The 14,161-nt window shown below is 34.1% G+C and overlaps 1 non-coding gene across 1 annotated transcript; it reads left to right on the top strand.

Moving 5' to 3' along the window:
• The first annotated feature begins 213 nt into the window (after positions 1-213).
• Positions 214-317, top strand: LOC139076874 (U6 spliceosomal RNA). The gene has a single exon (XR_011528911.1). It is a non-coding gene; the product is annotated as a U6 spliceosomal RNA (small nuclear RNA).
• The last annotated feature ends 13,844 nt before the right edge of the window (positions 318-14,161 follow it).

A 14,161-nucleotide genomic window follows, 5' to 3' on the forward strand; every position in this document is an offset into this window, starting at 1 on the left:
ATAGATGAAATATTCTGAAGATTTAGAACACACACAAAACTTATGATGCAAAGTATTGCAGCGCTTTTCATCTAGTGCAGCTCCAGAACAGGTAAAGCGATTAGGGAAGAGTAAAACAAGTTACATTAAATACCGGAGCACACATACATGTACTCATATACAAAACAAATTATACCAGTAGAGACAAATCTATGATGAGAAAAATTAAGTCTAGTGCTCGTTTTGGCAGCACATATACTAAAATTGGAACAATACAGAGATTAGCAAGGCCCCTGTGCAAGGAGGACTCGCAAACTAGGGAAGCGTTCAATATTCTTTAGTGAATATTCTTTGTATACCTCAAATTCAGAATTTTTTTCTTCACTTTTAGTTTTTTCTGTAATTGTTGAACAGGTAATATGTATTATTAGCTCTAGGTAAGCAGGTATTGGAAGCCAAAAACTGTAGGCAATGTTTATTGTTGGAATTTCATTAAATTATAAGTATTAAAAAAATTGAGTCTATATCAGTTTTAGATACTTTCTAATGGGCATAATGGTGAAACTGAAAAACTGACATTATATAAAGCATAAATATATGTTTCAAATAGTCAAATGTTGAAGAACAGTTTGGCATTATTAAGAGATCAAATAAGGTATGGAAACTAGGTTTCAGAAATGAATAGTGAACTAGAGATCAAATGAATGAAAAAATAAATTTGGGGGGGATTTAGAGCAGAGGAAAACTGAGATATAATACTATCTAAGATAGAAGGAGACATAGCATCAATGTGCTTCAGAAATACAAATCTTTAATATGCAAGCAAAGATACTCCTGTTCACTCATACCTAAATGAACAATAAGTAAAACACGTAGAAGATCATCCAAATATAAGTTGGATAATACAAAATTAGTGAGAGTGTCAAGTTCTCTTCTTCTTGAGAGTAGAATTTGTAGCAGTCGTTCTTGAGATTAACTCAGAAACACCTATCCAAAATCCCTGTGACTTTAATCAGAAACCTCCCATACTGCACAAAGATCTATGTGTAAGAACATTCATTGCAGTATTGTTTGTATTGTGAAAGAATGAAAACAACCCAAATACTGAGTAGGAGGGGATTAACTATACCATAATACATACCTAAAATAGAATAATATGCAGCCAATAAAAAGAATGAAGTGGATTGGTAAGTTGATATGAAAATTTTTCCAAGATATAAATACAGTATTATCTTATTTGTATAAAAGTATAAATAAAAACAAACATCTATGTATACATGTTGTGTATTTGTGCATAAATGAAAATATGAAAGATATTTATACCTTCATATATATGCTTTACGCATATTAACATTTTTTAGAACTACAAACAAGAAACTGGTAACAGTAGTTATCTATCATGAGTTAGAGATGGTAAGGAAGGCTTACTAATTTTTTAATCAAAAAAATTTCATTTTATTGGGTAACATTGATTTATAACATTACATAAATTTCAGGTTTACACTGTTATATTTTGACTTCCATGCAGACTACATCACCACCAAAAGTCTAGTTGTCATTCATCACTGTACAAATGTGCCCTTTTCACTCTCTCCCCACCCCTACCCCTCTGGTAGCCACCAATCTATTTTCTGTATCTATGTGTTTGTTTGTTGTTGTTATTGTCATTTTTTATATTCCACATGTGAGTGAATCATATGGTATTTGGCTTTCTCCATCTGACTTATTTTGCTTAGCATAAAACCTTCAAGGTCCATCCATGTTGCCCCAAAAGGAAAGGTTTCATTCTTTTTTATGAGAGAGTAGTATTTCATTGTATATATATGCCCCATCTTCCTTATCCATTCACCTGTTGATGGGCAGTTAGGTTGTTTCTCAGTCTCGGCTATCATGAATAACACTGCAATGAACATAAGGGTGCACATATCTTTTCAAAACAGTGTTTTCATGTTCTTTGGATAAACACCCATAAGTAGAATAGCTGGATCATATGGTAGTTCTATTTTTTAATAGTTTTAATATTCCCTGGTGATTGCACCAATTTACATTCCCACCAGCAGTGTATGAGGGTTCCCCTTTCTCTGCATCTTCTCCAACCCTTGTTATTTCTTGTCTTTTTAATAACAGCCATTCTGACAGTCATGAGGTGATATCTCACTGTGGTTTGGTTTGCAATTTAGTGATGTTGAACATCTTTTCATGTGACTGTTTGCCATCTGTATATCTTCTCTGGAAAAATGTCCTTTCAGATACTCTGCCCGTTTTTTAATTGGGTTTCTTCATTGTTGTTAAATAGTATGAGTTCTTTATGTATTTTGTATATTAACCCCTTATCAGATATATAACTTGCAAATATCTTCTCTCAATTGATGATTGTCTTATCATTTTATTGATGGTTTCTTTTGCCATGCAGAAGCTTTTTGGTTTGATGTGGTCCCATTTGTTACATTTTTCTTTTGTTTCCCTTGCCTGAGGGGACATATTCAAAAAGATACTGCTAAGACTGATGTCAAAGAGAATACTGCCTGTGTTTTCTTCTATGAGTTTTATGCCTTCGGGTCTTACATTCAAGTCTTTAACCCATTTAGAGTTAATTTTTGCGTGTAGTGTAAGATAGTGGTCTCCTTTCATTCTTTTGTGTGTGGCTGTCCAGTTTTCCCAACACCATTGAAGAGACTTTCCTTTCTCCATTGTATGTTCTTGGCTCCTTTATCAAAACTTAGCTGTCCATAAATGTGTGGGTTTATTTCGGGGCTCTCAGTTCTGTTCCACTGGTCTGTGTGTCTGTTTTTCTGCCAGTACCATGTTGTTTTGATTATTACAGCTTTGTAGTATACTTTGAAGTGAGAGAGTGTGATGTCTCCAGCTTTGTGGGTTTTTTTCCTCAGGATCGTTTTGGCTATTTGGGGTTTATAGGGTTCTTTGTTCTATTTCAGGAAGGCTTACTTTTAATTTATATCGCTTTACACTATTTGCATGTATATATATTACTTTGATAAGTTTTTTTTAATACTAGTTAAATGTTTTTGTGTTAATGACCTCTTGCTACTAATATAAAACTAGCCATGATTGGTGTTTGTGTAGATGGAAGACACACAGAGAAGAAAAAAAAGCACATTTCCTAAAAGTACTGTATGCTTAGAGATTTAAAATTATAAAGATAAGACCCAAACAATTTGTACTCTTCATCCCTTTAGTAAACGGGTGTTAGATATTTATTGTAGGTCAGATTTATGCTAGTCTGGGAATATGAAGACTGATTAGTAATGTGTCTGCCCACAAGCATCTCATGGTCTAGTTAGGGAGATTTAAAAGAAAAGAGGAGTACCACAAAGAATGCTGAGTACCATAGTAGATACAAGGCAAGATGGTTTAGAGTACAATAGGTGGAGATACCTCAGGCACAAGATGTCAAGGAAGTAGTCCTAGAGGACACTAAATTTAAGTTTCAGATAGCAAATGTGGTGAACCAAGTGAAAGGAATGCATAGGCCATAGGATTTGAAGTGCAGGGAACAGCATGGGCAAAGGAAAAAAGGAGTATATAAGCAATTTGACATGACTAATCCTTAGAAAACAAACAGTTTAGTGGTGAGAGATGAATCTGGAGAGGAAAGTAAATATTTCAAAGAAGAAAAGGGTGATTAATGACCAAAACTACCTGTAAATTTTTCAAATTTTTTCATTCGTTAAGATAGTATAGAGATGCAGTTGTCCAAGTATGTTGAAAAATAAGAATTACCTGGACTCCATGTTAAAAGAAACATATTCTTGGGGGTCCAACCCCAACTCATCAAATTGAACTGGTAACCTGTAGGTATAACAAGTACCCTGGGGGATTGTTATCGTCTTACAAGTTTAGAAAACACTGGTAGAAGGTTATAAAATCTATGATGCTATTATCTGTAGCCAAAACTTGATCCACTTGGGAAAAAACAAACAACCCAAATCAAAAACTCCATCTTTGAATGTCTTTCTACAGTAACAAATATTAAACAAATTATATGACAATCTTAACTCCACCAAGTCTGTTATGGGATAATTTACTTTTTTTACAAATGAGTAAAAAAATTGTATTTTCTTGAAAGTATGCAGTAGAACAGAAAAAATTCATAACCTCTATTCATCAGACTTTTCAGTACAAATTATTACTAACTCAAATTATAAGATACTGTAAACTTATAAACATTTTAAACTGAATGGTTCTATTATAAAACTAAAAGAAGATAGATATTACGAAATTCCTTTGAACCAGTTTACATTTTTAATTATTTTTGACCTTACTCTTTCCTTAAATTTTTAAGTTGTTCTTTGACTCTAAAATACATTAAATTTCATTAATATTAGTTTTACCTCCTCCACTGAATAGGTGAATAACTTCATCAATAAAAATTGACTATATTTTAATAGTGTCTATTTCCTGTAAGTCTAGAAATACAGGTCTCTTAAGGCTAAACCACAGCAAAGAAAAAATATATATATATTTCTAGCTTCGTTACAGCCCTCAAGATGATGAGCTTGTTGGTTTGAGTATTATGCTTCTATGGTCTAATTCTAGGCATTGATCTCTTTGTGGATCATTTAACTTTGTTCTGCTCCATTTCAAAAGACTGTGCCCTAAAACCTATCCATCTCTCAAATACCTGTCACTGGTCAGAAGGAAAATGGAGGAAGAGTGTGGATGGTTTCTGAGAAAAATACACAACTATTCAATTTAATTAAATTCAACTCAATTCAATATAACAAAAACTTAAAATACTTCTAGGCCAGGAATGTAAAACTACGAGCCATGAACTGGAGCTCAGAAGTGTTATAGTTCATTAACAGCTATGTAAAGAGAAATAATGCTGTTCAGTACAGTAAACATAATTACAGACATACATCCAAGGCACAGGAGACTGAGAATTATCTAATGGGAAAGTAAGAAAGAAGAACATATTTATGAACTTAAGATAATTCTAAAACGATAAGAATTCATCAGATTTATAGGGTATTGGGAGAGGTTAATTGAGCAGAAAGAGCAGCATTCCCAAAAGTGCATGGAAATGCCCATGTCAAAAAACTGCAGCGTTTTAGTATTGATGGAATGTGTGTTTTGAGGAGGAGGAGAAATACTCGATCCTACTGAGCCTTTTTTTCAATTTTTGAGGGACCGTATCCTTCTGTGTTCATGCTCTCATTGAAAATCTCTCCAGAATCCTCATCTACCCATGTCACCTCATGTCTTCCTAGAAGGAAACATGCAGAGGGACCATGCTCAGTGAAATAACTGTAAGGTTCCCTGATAAAATGTGTTGGATCAAAAAATATCCTAACTTAAGTCTGATTATAAAAGTGGGCCCTGATGAAGTCTTGATCTTCAATTATAAGATTTTCTAGTAAAATAATGATAATAATAATAGTAATAATACTGTAAAGAAGAAGAAAGCTTTTGGTGACTGTGAAGCTGGGGCGATTCTGGCCAGGCGGAGAACATCAGATCTCCTTGTCCTCCCAGCCCTTTGACCCTCCCTTGAAACCTCTCAATAAAATGGTTTGACACCCCTGGCTCCAGTTTTGGTGGAATGCCCTGCAACTCCTCTTAAAGCAAGGGGAGACATCCTGATAACCAGCAATCGCATGCAGCTTCTCGTCTATATTCCATGCAAGATTTCCACAGGACCATTTCTCAACCATGTTCCTGGTTTCAGTAGCAGGCAGGTCTATGTGACTGCTTTTAGGGTACAGCTGCAGGCTCCTGTGTAAGTCTATAAAACTGCTACGTATATAATAAACTTTGTGGATTCATTTGGGCTTGTTGTCTCCTCACTGGCTGAATCTATGGAAGCGCGGCAAGTAAACCTAGCAGCTGCCACCACAGTACAGTTTATGGGCTGCTTGATCACTTGACACACTGAATAAACAGTCCTAAGGCCCATCGGAAATATTGTTCCCCCTTCAGGGAGAAATTATGTTTGGAGACACAACTAACATTAATTTCCAACTAATGTCTATAAAATATCTTCTATACAGGGAGCATATTAACATTCTATTCTGTAGCATGTTAAATCTTATTAAACATGCTAACATTTATTGGTCACTTGTACATGCCAGCCACTATTCTAAGAGTTTTATACACACAATCTATTTAATCCTCACACCAGCTCCTTTATTAGTTCAAATTTACATATGAAAAAATCCGGGTTTGGAGAATTTAAGTAACTTCCCCATAGTTAGCACAGAGCTAGAATGAGCCAGAACCAAAGTCGGAATAGAGTCAGTCCAATTTCAATGCCCACATTTTTAACTACAAGGTAATTCTGCCTCCACACTAATAGTATTCACACCAAGTCTGATTTGTGCAAACATCAGGCTTTCTTACTATGGATTCCTATACCAAGTAAAACTGATCACCCTATGTGATCGAGTGTGATCACCCATTTCCTTAAAACACCATTTTCTCTAGCAACAGTCACTTAATCAATTAGGTTACTCTTTTCTACCAAGTTTAGATTATATGCTAATGTAAGAGAGATGTCAACACCCCATCCCTGATCCCATGATCATCTCCTACATGACATTTGAACGTTTTTTTTCCTGCTGATGAAAATTCACCCTAAGCTAACATCCACTATCAATTTTGCTCTTTTTGTATGTGACCCACCACCACAGCAGGGCCACTGACAGACAAGTGGTGTAGGTCCACACCCAGACACTGAAAGCAGGCCACCAAAGCAGAGCGCGCCAAACTTAACCACTAAGCCACCGGGGTTGGCCCTGAACATTTTAATAGGATTCTTTTTAAATTGTATTATTTTTAAAATTCTGGTCCTTTAAACAGTTTGCATTTTTTTAAGCCAGATATAGACCTATCCTTATGAAAACACAGGGAACGTGGCAACAAGTGATCCCTAGGAATGGATATCCTGTCTGTCCAAGATTCAACATCAAATATGTACTCTGAAGACTGTACATTATCTGCTGTGTGCTGTTATCTACTTTCAGTTTTTCAAGAACAAAATTTGAAGGAAAGCTTTCCTTCCCACGTCCTCTGAATGGTGGGGCCACGTTAGAAATAGCTTCGCTTCTGAGCTCCAGGCTCCTTTTGTGTTCCCAATTTGTTTAGACCTAGGTTATGAAATCATCATCGTTTAAAATGACCCTGTATTGCCCATCAATACAGAGTCCCAGGAAAATCAAGCAAAAGAAGATACAAATGAAAGGAAAGCATTTTCAGAATTAATTTAAGCTCTACTTTTATAACATTTATAAGAACTTTGATTTGATAGCTACAGATGCACATAAAAGCTTATTTTTATAGTTGCTTCTTAGTAAAATATTCTTTTAAATTATGGCTATGTATTATGTTTTTCAAGGTACTAAGAATTTTCTTAACTAAGTATAGAACAAAGTTTGCTAAGAAAACTACAAGAAATTCAATACAGAATTTGTGTTTGTCAAAATGAATAAAACCTTTGGCCCCAGAAAAGTCTTGGTAGAATTTACCAATAAAGAGATTTGATAAATAGTAAGAGATGAATACTTGCCAATGACAACTCCAGAAACTTATATAAAAGATATATTTTAGATGGAATGTTTTATTATGCATATAAAAGAGGTAAAGTAATGGCAAAAATTTTTGAACATTAAGAAGTAAAAGAAGTAACAATAAGGAATTCTGAATCAGATTCACATAAAAAGAGTTACTGTTTATATTTTGTGTTGACTTTTGTAATTCTTCAATATCATTTTTATAAATACTCATATCTGAAAATTCATAAGGGACCACACAGAGGATGATATTTTGTTATTGTCCACCTCTGCTTCATAGTTAATGCATAAAGTCACACTAATTTAAATGAATATACTAAATATCTTAGTACATTGAAAATTGACAGAATTAGTTTTACATATCTTTATTCATTTATTTCAATTTATGAACTGCAACCCATGGCCTCTGAGTACATGTGCATGACAAAATTATCACAAAACAAATTATAAATAGTAATCAGTTACCTCTTTCTGAGCCACTGAACTTTATCGACGGCCTGACCCAAGATCCCAGGCCTGAAGGCCAATCAACTTGTACTCTGTCAGTTCATAAGGCAAAGAAATTTCTAAATACAGTCCCCTACATGAAGAGCTGCCAACCTCTAGTTTGATGAAGCTGAGATTCACTGACCACTGTCTATAGTAGCCATATAGCAAATTTTAATTGTGAAAATATAGAAGCAAAATTTACTACAGTAATTTTACAGAAACTAGTTTATGCTTTCAATTCATTGTTTCTAAATCAATTTACACCAATAAATACAATTTGACTTTTAGGATTTCTATTCTGAAAATAAGTTCCTTTCAAGAAATACAGTTTCATTTTAATAAAGTTCTTCATGTTGACAGAATTAACTTAATAGCAATTGGCCTGAAAGCTAAAATGAATCTAAATTTCTCAGCTGTTAGACTTTCCACATTTCCATATAGTGACTGTAATTCTGAGTAAACACAAAACAGTTGAAATTTTGAAATAAAAGGAAATCCTTACTTTTTATCTGTAATGTTTAACAATTGCAGCTATTTTTCCTTCCTGCTTTCCTCCATGTGTTTATGATCTTCATAGCACTTTGATTCTGTTTAAAAAATGTGAAGGAGTTGCTCATCTAGGGCCTCACTCTCAAAGAATATTGAAGAAAAAGATGACAAGAGACAAGGGGCTCTGATGGAAAGAAAGAACAGAGAGAGACAGAAAGTTCTTTAAAACTTTATTCAAGTGAAAAGGAATCTTGTGAATTAGATCAAAACAAACCAGGAAATAGTGAAGGATTGAGCAAAAACTCAAGGTTTAAAAAGAGTTCTGTAAGTATTGAGAATATGTACTACATGTAAGAAAAAATTTGACATATTAAAGTCAGAAATTTTTTGGAATAGGCAATGAAAGAGAACCTATCCTAAGACTAACATGAAAAGATAGACAATGTGTATATGGAGAGGCAAAACATCCAGAATAGCCAACACAATATCAGGGAAGAACAAACTTGGAGAACTGATACTCCCCAACTTCAAGACTTACTTTATAGTCTTGCTTCACAAATAGACCAATGAAATAGACTAGAAATCCCCAAAACAGACCCAAATAAAGATGCTCAACTAATCTTTGAAAAAGGAGCAAAGGAAATACAATGGAACATTTTTGGCTAAAAAATGATGCTGGAACAACTGGACATCCACATGCAAAAAAGTGAATCTAGACACAGATTTTGTACCCTTCACAAAAATTAACTAAAAATAGGTAATAGGCCTAAATATAAAATGCAGAACTATAAAACTCCTAGAAATTAACATGGGAGTAAACCTAGATGACCTTGGGTATGGTGACAACATTTTAGATGCAACACCAAAGATACAATCCATCACAGAAATAATTTATAAGCTGGACTTCATTAAAATTAAAAAATTTCTGCTCTGTGTAAGACCCTATCAAGGGAATGAAAAGACAAGCTACAGATTGGGAGCAATATTTGCAAAAGACGCATGTGATAAAGGACTATCATCAAAAATAGACAAAGAACTCTTAAAAGTCAACAGTAACAAAACAAACACCTCAATTAAAAAAGAGGCCAAAGACCTTAACAGACATCTCACCAAAGAATACGAACAATGGCAAATAAACAAATGAAAAGATACTCCGCCTCATATGTTATCAGGGAACTGCAAATTAAATTAAGAATCAGATACCACTCCATGCCTATTAGAAAGGCTAAAATCCAAAACACTGACAACAAATGTTAGTGAGGATGTGGAGCAACAGGAATTCTCATTCATTGCTGGTGGGAATGCAAAATGGTACAACCACTTTAGAAGACAGTTTGGCAGTTTCTTACAAAAGTAAACAGACTCTTACCATACCACCCAGCAATCATGTTCCTTGGCATTTATCCAAAGAAGTTGAAAACTTATGTCCACACAAAAACTTGCACATGGATGCTTATAGAAGTTTTGTTTATCATTGCCAAACTTGTAAACAATCAGGATGTCCTTCCATAGGTGAATGGATCAATAAACTGTGGTACGTCCAGACAATGGAATGTTATTCAGTGCTAAAAAGAAACAAGCTATGAAGCCATGAAAAGACATGGAGGAAACTTAAATGCACATTACTAAGTGAAAGAAGCCAATCTGAAAAGACTACATACTATATGAGTCCAACTATACCACATTATAGGAAAGGCAAAACTATGGAGACAGTAAAAAGGTCAGTGTAAAGGAGCCTATCACAGTGTATTTAGTAATACGGTACAGAAATGTACTTGGCGTTGAAGTGACGTCAAAGCCAGGAAATAATGTTAGTATCCAGTTTCAATTTTTGTTAAAAATTAAGGTGTTTTATTAAGACTGTAGTGAATTAACCCATCTGGAAGTGCCACATAAGATTTTCTTTTCTCCTGATTTCATTATCCCCTCTAGACAGTTGGACTGCTACTAATCCCTCTGTCAAGTGGGCTGATTCATCTGGAGTAGACCATATCCTCGTGGAAATTTAATAGTTTTTATATCTTTGCAAGTTTATGTTTTTATAATATAGTTTTTCTTTTCCCAAACTGAAGGCTTTATTCCTTCAGCATTTATTGTTGAAAAATTGGAGTATGCATGATATGGAACTCACATTGGGCACTTTGAAACTTCCTTAAGTTTGGTCACACTGCATCAAAAGTTAGTAAATTACTGACCAAGCCAATCTATCTTAATATTACTATTTAAAAGAAGAAAAAGAGAGATATAATTCTTATTTTGAAAACAGTAAATCAAAAACCAGAACAAAAGGGCTGGCCTGGTGGCATAGCAGTTAAGTTTGCGTGCTCTGCTTTGGCGGTCCAGTGTTCATAGGTTCAGATCCTGGGCATGGACCTACACACCACTCATCAAGCCATGCTGTGGTGGTGTTCTACACACAAAAGAGAGGAGGACTGGCACAGATATTAGCTCGGAGCCAATCTTCCTCACCAAAAAACCAGAAAAAAAGCATGTTTGCAGAATACACTAAGTCCCAAAGATGAGGAAGCTAAGATTTCTCTCATATCATACATGCTAAATATGACTTGAACTGCAAGCATCCTCTGATTTCAATGCTCTTACTAGTAATTCAAATTGTTGACATTAAAATGAAAGGGAAAAACAGTGTTGAGGTCAGCAAAGTGCTGCATTCTTGCTACAGAATGCACTTTTCTTCTTCTCTCCAAATTTGGGCATCATCGTCAGAGTAGCATAAGAACTTCTCTCAAGAACCATCATTCAATCTCAAGTGTTGTTACAAAAGTTATGAGTTTTAAATTTTGGCAAAAGAGCAAACTTTGAACCTAAGGATGGGGTACCCAGGTAATTGATTTAGTCTTTAAGAAATGAATATTTAGCAAAAATGAAACAAACCCATTTACTCAGATAATATGATTCCAAATATATTTACTTCTTATTGGGGATTAGTTTCGAGACCAAGTGATTATATCTACTTGTTATACTTACTAATACTATTCTAAGTTATTTCCATTCAAAAAACCACACAATTTTTTTCAGCGATCTATATCTTTATTATAAAATAATGGTTATTATAATAACAATATTGAGTCTAACTTATGCAAGAATACCAATAAATCTTTGAGTTTAGATTTTAAAAAATTCCTCTGATTTAAAGTATTGCTTCTTATTTAATTCAGGCTCGTATCACCCCTAATATCTGTGAGGATATAGAACCAACATAATAATTATACACTAATCTAAGAAATGCTTTAATTGCACTCCGAAGTCTAGTGAAGGTAGGATACGATCTCTAACAGGATTGAGACCAGAGCACCACATCAAAGGAATATAAAGCAAAATCTTTCACTTTGGAGTAAAAATCTATACAGCTACAAAATCCTTATTCCTCTGGAAGGAGGAAATAGAAATAGTCATTTTATCCGCAGGGCTCAAGCTGAAAATATATACATAGAATTGGACAACTACTGCTGATTATTATTCATTCATTACTAATTTACATCGCTTAACTGAGAACCAACTATGAAGTGAGCACTACCAAAGTTCTATTTTAATATGCAAAGAGGTTTTGTATTAGCCAGAATGTGGTCAAAACTACAACCAGATAGGGAAAGAGAATAAGATATTGCCAAGGTGTTACCTACTCTGTTATAAGTTTATCAGTTAATGTATTATGTAACAGAACACCTCAAAATTTAGTGGCTTAAAACATTAATAATTTATTATTCTTTATGAATCTGAAGGTTGCTTGTAGAGTTCCTCTGCTGAATTTGCTGTCGCTGTAGACTGCTGGGTTAGAATGTTCAAGATAACCTCACTAACTATTCTGGAATTTGGTTCTGGCTCAGTTTTCCTCGATGTGGCCTCCCATTCACCTTTAGTTTAGAAGGCCTTTTTTTATTTGGCAGCCGTAAGGCAGCATTTCAAAAGGGTGAAAGTTGAAGCTGCAAGAGCTCTTGAGAACTAGGCTGGGTAATTCACACAATGTGATTTCCACATCATATTGGTCAAAGACAAGACCCGATTGAAGGTATTAAAGAACAGACCTCATCTTTCAATAAGTGGCAAAATATTGTGACTATGTTTTTCAATCTACCACAGAAGTGAACAAGTTTTTGTTCATGAGTAAATAATAGATAAAAAAAATCTTGGTTGGTTGATAAAGATGAGAACTATACGGTCTCGGAGGACAGCTGTTTTTGCTTACTCTTTTTGATTATCGCATTTTTGCATCACACTTGCTTTGTTATAATGAAACTCCGCAATATGGCAAGCCTGTGAATATTCCTTCATATTCGGATGAAATCGAGACAAAGGAAAAGAGAGCAGAAAATATTAAATCACTTGAAACGATAAAAGAACATATTGTGAAGGAATATGTAAGAAATGACTATATGCACAAATAAAAATAATTTTTAGGTATTGTTTGGCAGTTTTAGAAAGTGCTTTTAAGTACAGAACTGTTTGATGTGATTCTTACAATAACTCTGTGTGTGAGAGAGAAAAGATATCATTATCCCTATTTTACAGATTGAGTTCAAATATTTCAGTCATTGTTCCGAGAACACATTCCTGTTAGGTGGCAGAGACAGATCTAGAAGTCAGGTTTCCTAAGTTTAATAACTGATCCATTATATTTTAATACTAAGTAAAGTTTATCTCTTTCATCTAATAAAAAGTTACTTAGAATATGCATCTTTAGAATATTTTCTAGACTTTTCTTACTGTTTATGGCCGTCTTTAGGCCTTTTTTTCTTAGTTCTCCATTATGAAGACAGAGAATCTGATTTTTGTTTGATTAACCATTAGACTCAAGCATAGTGGTGCATTCCCTGTGGGTGGTCATAACTGTCTAATAATTATGATAATGTTGAATACCAAAGGTCTATGGACAAAACTAATCTAATTTTTAAAATTAATCCAAAATTACCTATGTCATCTGTGTTATTGTTTGAGTACTATATTTTACAGATTAAAAAAATATATATATCCTCACCTAATTAGCAATTCAAATCAGATAAAAAGTCTTAAAAAAAGGCTTTATTTGTTTCAGAGATTTTGATGTTAACTTATGAAAACATATTTTCTCTGAAAGAAATAATATCCTAACTAAAATGTCTATCATAGAATATTTTATCATTTATTATACAAAAAAAGATTATGTATCAAAACTATAAATTTGATGTTGTCTATTTCAACATTTAATTAATTTAGTATTGAGTATGATTTTAAAACTCCTGATTGATTTGTCACTGGATATTAAAAATTAACTCAGGAAAACATATATCAAAGAATATTAAATTATACTTAAGGACAACTAACATAAATAAATCACAATGGGAACTTCTTTACAACTTCAGAATTCAAATTTGCATATAATTTAGTTTTTAAATAACTTGTTTAGACTAAAATATGCTGAGTGAATAAAATATCTATTTGCCACTTTTTTTTTTTTTGAGGAAGTTTAGCCCTGAGCCAACTACTGCCAATCCTCCTCTTTTTGCTGAGGAAGACTGGCTTTGAGCTAACATCTGTGCCCATCTTCCTCTACTTTATATGTGGGACGCTTACCACAGCATGGCATGCCAAGCAGTGCCATGTCCACACCCGGGATCCAAACCGGCCACCAAGAGGTGGAACATGCGCACTTTGCTGTGCCTCCAGGCTGGCCCCTATTT

The sequence above is a fragment of the Equus przewalskii genome, chromosome 17 (assembly GCF_037783145.1).
Source record: "Equus przewalskii isolate Varuska chromosome 17, EquPr2, whole genome shotgun sequence".
NCBI classification, from domain to species: Eukaryota; Metazoa; Chordata; class Mammalia; order Perissodactyla; family Equidae; genus Equus; species Equus przewalskii.